This window comes from Varroa jacobsoni, unplaced genomic scaffold (genome assembly GCF_002532875.2).
Source record: "Varroa jacobsoni isolate VJ856 unplaced genomic scaffold, vjacob_1.0 scaffold_1329, whole genome shotgun sequence".
NCBI classification, from domain to species: domain Eukaryota; kingdom Metazoa; phylum Arthropoda; class Arachnida; order Mesostigmata; family Varroidae; genus Varroa; species Varroa jacobsoni.
Genome location: NW_019214231.1, coordinates 419336 through 425456, shown reverse-complemented (window position 1 = coordinate 425456; position 6121 = coordinate 419336). Strand labels below are relative to the sequence as shown.

The 6121-nt window shown below is 43.4% G+C and overlaps 1 long non-coding RNA gene across 1 annotated transcript; it reads right to left on the bottom strand.

Annotated features, from left to right (window-relative positions):
* Window positions 1–371: 371 nt before the first annotated feature.
* Window positions 372–4116, bottom strand: LOC111268898 (uncharacterized). The gene is made up of 3 exons (XR_015314402.1): window positions 2622–4116; window positions 1118–1613; window positions 372–944 (listed from the first exon to the last, which is right to left on the bottom strand). It is a non-coding gene; the product is annotated as an uncharacterized LOC111268898 (long non-coding RNA).
* Between the last annotated feature and the right edge of the window lie 2005 nt (window positions 4117–6121).

Genomic DNA, 6121 nt, shown 5'->3' with positions numbered 1-6121 from the left:
ATGTATGTGCTAATATATCTTAATCGAGTAAGTGAAGCTTATCTAAACAATGCGATAGTGCTTTCATGGACGACTCGCTTGTGGCGATCTGTTAGGCCTAATTAACTGTATAGACTATCGTAAAATAGGCTCATTTCTTACGTGTAGCTTTGGATCTTCAGATGATCTGAGGGTATTTGTAAAATGTATCGGACTAGCAAGCTTTAGCGTCGCAACTGCGGAAGATATAGGTAATGTATGCATCAAAATGAAAAAGTATTAGTCTAGATCATCTTCGAAAGAGAGGGTTTGCTAAAGTAGAATAGATCCGCATGTATTCCGCCATAATTGAAAAAAGCCGAACAGGATTCTTAATAAAAGACGCAGTGCAATCGATGATAATTATATATTCGTCGCTGCAGTCACAGTGTACATGAATCTTCATCCTAAAGCAATTCTTCTTTGCTCCAGTATTACTTTATCGGATATCTTACCGAATGAGGCTTTCATTATAAGAACTAGCCAAACTCTTCAAAGAGCATCCTCGGCTAGAGAAATCCAGACTTTCAACAAGTTATCGTCACGAAGCTGCGTATCAAAGCTGTGCTTAGGGTTCTCATCATGTCTTCTAATTTTCTAGATCTTGTTATATTGCGTTTCCTATATTATTTCCACGTATCATCCCTACACAGTAGACCAATAGGTTGCATAGGAATTTGACTAACCAGCTCTGAACGTTAAGTCTACCAAATTACCTGGCATTTAAATGCAAACTGTAGTTCAGTCTCATCAAGAAAGGATTTGTAAACAATGAACTTATATTTTAGCTCGAGAAGAAGTCCATCTGTGCGATATTGAAGACCTCGTTTTTTTTTGGTTCATCGTTGACTTAAGGCTGTTACGACTCCAGTAGTATGAACACATCCGGTGAAGACTATGATTGATGATACGCAGCACTACGGTGCCTGAAAGGGAAGCGCTCGATTACGTTCCTGCGTTGTAGCGTCGATGAAGTACCTAACCAAATTGACATAATAACATTGTAGTGGTATGCGATCTATTATTGTATGTTACTAGCGTATTCGCAACGAGCCGCTAAAGATAATTTGTCGAAGGAGAAAAATCAAACAAACATTACAAAAGAGAATTGTCTTTGGCCTTTACGCTATCCACAGGTAGGAATAGTGAAGGCAGATCGTAACGACTGCGCCAGTGGTGCCATCATCTGCAGCGCGTTTTGTTCCGCATATGTGTCGTTCCACAATATCTTTATTCCTTGGCTGTCTTTTTTTTATCCCGACCTTGTTAAAGCAGAATAAGGGAGAAGCGCAGTGAATGGATATGGGGCCAGTGGCCGCAATCGCAGTAGCCATACATGATGGTTTTAGTGATGGCATGAGGTAGTGATGGGGTGGTCGTATACCACGGCGTTGTGGCATCGTTATCTTTATGCTGTCGCCCTGGCACGAGAGCAGCTTTTTAAAATGGCGACTATAGGTGGGTATTTCCGTACTAATGGTGAGTACGCGACGATCATGGTGGTGACAAAGCGTTTACTCTGCTGTCGGGCTTCCGTTCCACTCGCCTGCCAGTAATGGAGATCGAGCAACTGCCCAATGCACAATGTGAAGGAACTGTAAAAAACGGATCCAACAACAGAAAGAAGGATGGCAGGAACATATGCGAAGAGAGGCAATAGTAGCAGTGATAATAATAATAGAAGAAAGCAAAATGACAAGGGGGCAGCATCGGGGCAAAAGTCCCATTAGCGAAGAAACTTGCCACAAAGGATGCACCACCATTCTATGTTGAAAGTGAAAAAGAGACCGAACCAATAGTTGGGGAGTTGGCCTGCGTGCGTTATGGCAAGGCAGCGAGACGATACCTTACGGACACTGATCGCTACGAAGACCCCTCGGAAATAGCAGAACAGAGCGGAACGCACGCGAAGTCTCAGTGAAAGCCAGGTGCATTACGCTTCACACTTGGATGCTTTTCGAAAGGGAGCAGCCACAAGAATATACAGTGTACATATTGCAAAACGATTATTGAGGGGAGTATGTTTGACCCCACTGACTATCGAGACATTCGTTACGAATACCACAACAAAGTGTATTTCGTTGTAGTGTTTTGTATCGATCGCTCAAGGCACTAAAAGCGTTCCTGATATCGCGTCCTAACATAGTCTCGTAACAAACTCAGAAAAGGCAACGCTCTGAACTCCTCGGTCCTGTAAATCTAGCATATTTTTCCTTCGTCGATCGGTTTCTACGAAGAAAAAAGTGCTTGATGCAAATAGTTCGAATATTATTACAATGCATTTTGGCAGAAATTAGATCTTTCCCGTCCGATAACGGCGAGAAATTCGGGCGAAATGTCCGGCGAGATAATCGCTCTCAGCCACTTCAAGCAATTCTGGGCCGCGTTAACCGTAAGAAAAACGTGCACCTCTATATTACGTACGTAATGCTTATGCTACTAGTTTACTGAGCTACAAATTAGCCTATTTCACAGGCTCAGCAAAATACAGCCTGATCTTGTAAACTGATTCAGTTTTGTCTCTAAGTCAACTGATGCAAAATTATTCTGTCGGCAAATAGATAGTGATATGATAACGTTGTTTACGAGAGCTGGATACTTACCGTATATTCTATGGGAGGGTAAAATAATCGTTTTTAACGGCTACTTCCATTGAGCAGCGAGCTGCACCACCCGTCTGGCGAGCGTCTTCATATTCGACCACTGGCTGTGAATAGACTGAGGCAGATTATGAACGAATTGTTTCAATGGCAACTCGCGGTGGCGACCTTTGAAGTAGGAACTACGACCGGGCCTGATTTCAATAATGAAGTTAGTTACGTATCGTAACCTGTGCGAGAGGCTTTCGCTTAGATATGCACGACGGGGTGCCGGTCGTAAGCCACCACAAATCATTTCGTGAGAATCTAGCCGTACCCTCTGACATAACTCCGATGTTGCTGGCCGGAATAATGACCAGCAACATCGGAATAATAGACCAGTTCAGGCCGCTGAAGTTATAGCTTTTGGGTCAGTTGTTACCGGCTAAGAAAGGCATCGAGTAGTACTAAGCCGCTGAGTATAATGATCCTGAAATCGATACGCGTGAACATATATCAGATTAATAATATGCTGCCTCTATATACAGGCTCGATATACGGAGAAGCTTTGCAAATAGTACTTGGTCAACGCTGGGTAAAGCCAGCATGCAGTTCTGCCCTCTGTACGGCTGATTTCTTTTCCTCTGACTATCAACACGCTCTTTTGGATCGGCCAAAAGGGGGCGGTGCAGATTAATCGATATTCGGCAAGTGGCCAAATGCCTACAAATAGCCTCGGTCAAGCCCGATGTAACGGTGAATACCGCAGTGGCATAATAAACGACCGAAGGCCCAACACTACCCTTACATTACGCTAGCATAACTTATTGCGACGGCGGCGCCAAAGAAATTGGACTGGGGTCAGCGGGATTAAAGATTTCTTAGAGAAACAGAGCACCAGTAGAGAGCTGCATCAATATTCCCGACACTTTCTTGTTGGTGGGCGGAATAGTAACAGTCTGTGTACGATAAACATTGCCGTTGCTCGTTGCCGGAAGCGTTACTCGGCTGAGTGTTATAGTGCAGTGTTCTGCGGTGGCGAGAAAGGGCGCTGCAGAAAACCAATCGTCGTCGTGGTAAGGAAAGGACCCGCTTTTCGAAGCGGCTGTCGCGAAATAGATGGCAACTGCCAACGGTTGAGTTTGAATTTCGCATGGAAAATGGGGGACGTGCTCTCTGTCACCCCATTGCTTAGCTATTGGCTCTATGAAAAATCAAAGGGCTGTCTTACCACCTACTTTAAGCACAGCTGGCTTTCTTCTTTATCATTTTTCTCTTCCGTGCTTCATTTTCGTTAACGCTAATATGCCTAATCACTTGTGCAGATTCGCTTCTTGTTTAGGAAAGAACATGGACGTCAGAGTAAGCTAAAGGCTGCGCGACTGCCCAGCGTTTCAAGCTCTAAGCCTCGCTGCCTGTATGTATATAACCTAATGGAGTCTGGACAGTTAGAAGGTCTTCAATTTCAAAGTCTGACAAAGTAGTAAACGGTACCCAAATAATTGCAATAAAGAGCGGGTTAAATTGCAGCACAGTTTATAAGAGGCATCCTAATGTCGTTTCTATAACTCCTATAATAACACGGTGTTAAGGTACCATGGCGTTAGGTCCAAAATGCAGATTGCGTTAGTGGCTAATACTCGAACACCCTGTAGTAAAGCTTACAAAAGGCGTTAGGGTGCCAGTTCAGGCGCTCTCTACTGCGATCCTTGCAAATAAGAAATAACTTTTAGCTGTTCAGAAACTTTTAGAGTAATATATCCGATTTCCAATGGTTAGTTTGTAAAGCCAGCTTCAAATATCAGCAAACGACAAAAAGAACTTTGGGATTGATGGATTGAATTGATCTTTCGGATGTTGCTTCACACATAGCATACCCGTCTGTTTTTCGTTTGATAATGGTTTGAATAATTTATATACTTGTTGCATAGTTTTTGAGTTGAAGCTTTGATATTGTATTGATACTGTGTTGAAGGCTTAATAAACTGTCGTTTATTGAAAGCTGTTTTTATTCACAGATATTGCTGTGCAGGGTATGTTTCGAAACAGGCATATTACTCAATGTAAGGAATGCGTCCTCAACGGTGGACGTGATAAGGCTTCCGATTTCTTGATATAAGGGCTGGTTTATGGGACACTGGGATTTATTGGGAAATTCTGAGCTTCGAAAGGCTGTAATCACACTTGCAGAAATACCCGTCGTTGAACTGCTTTTGGTTGTTGCCGGACAATTTTATTCGATTGCTTCTGCTGCCGCTGTACTATCTAGCCTTTGAGATGCGTTAGGTCATTGTGCATGCGAAGCGGATGGCAGAAAATGCGATTGCGTCAATCGCCGGATCGAGGTTTTGTTACGGAAACTTCAACCAAGCTCAGTGGAATGTCTAGCGCTATCACTATAAATCTAGGTTATTGTTGCATTGACACGACGAGATTTAGGAACACAGAAAATGTACTTGTGTTATCCGCAGCCCATGTTATCGGCTGTTTCGAGTGGCTCCGAACTGTGAGTCAGCCCGCCTTTGAGTCGTTGCCATTTACCAGCACGTTTGGCTTCGGTGTGAAGCAGGTCTCCTTTATAAACACTCTCACTATTCTGAGAGAACACGGCCGGTATTTTTGAATAGGCCTCCGGACAATTCGCTATTGTCAACAGGCGGAACACGGCGCGTCACGGTGCGTCTCGAATAGCTGATATACTACGGTAGTAGTTAACTATCGACACAGACCCGCTAGTGCGAAACAGAGTGTCCTTTTCGATATATTGTTACGAGGCCTTCATGACTTTCAACTCGTCAAACACTAACGTACGGCCGAAAAACCTAGACACGCCCTGTGCAGGCACGAACAGCGAGGAACGTCGCGGCTGTTGTCGAGCTATTTCGTTTGATAACATCATCATTGTGGATCTCAGTAGAGAGCCCTCGATTCAAAGCTTCACTATTATCCATAAGGCGCACTGAAAAACATAAAACATAGCATTAAAAGACATATCCACACCCATAATGTCTCCTGGATTTTGGAATGGTGTTAAGAAAAAAAAACGCGCGACGTCACGAATCTCTATGGCAGTGGTCTATCAAATGGCAGACAAGCTTCCTTCTCATGTTTGACAACCTACTGACAAGTACAAGACGAAGCCAACCATGTATTTGGCCGACTCCGCTGACCAATGGGACATCCATTGCAGGACGTATGTGCCTGCGAGCTACCCTACGTATAGTGAACCTCGCATAATAACGTGATGCCTGAAACATGAAGATGCAACCCTTAGTTCCCGAAGGGAATAGTAATGAAACAATGAATGCTGCTATTATTGGTTACTACAATTGAAAGAAGTAACGCTATAATACGTTAACGACTAGTTGTCCCTATCGTAAGCGATCGGTCCTACCCCGTAAGGTCATAGATTTGATCTCTCATCGAATCGTAGCAATTCTTCGACTAAACTTCTTAAAGACTAATATCACACAGTTAGGTACGTTTAACAGAGTAAGATTAAAAAAAAAAAAACAAAAAAAAAC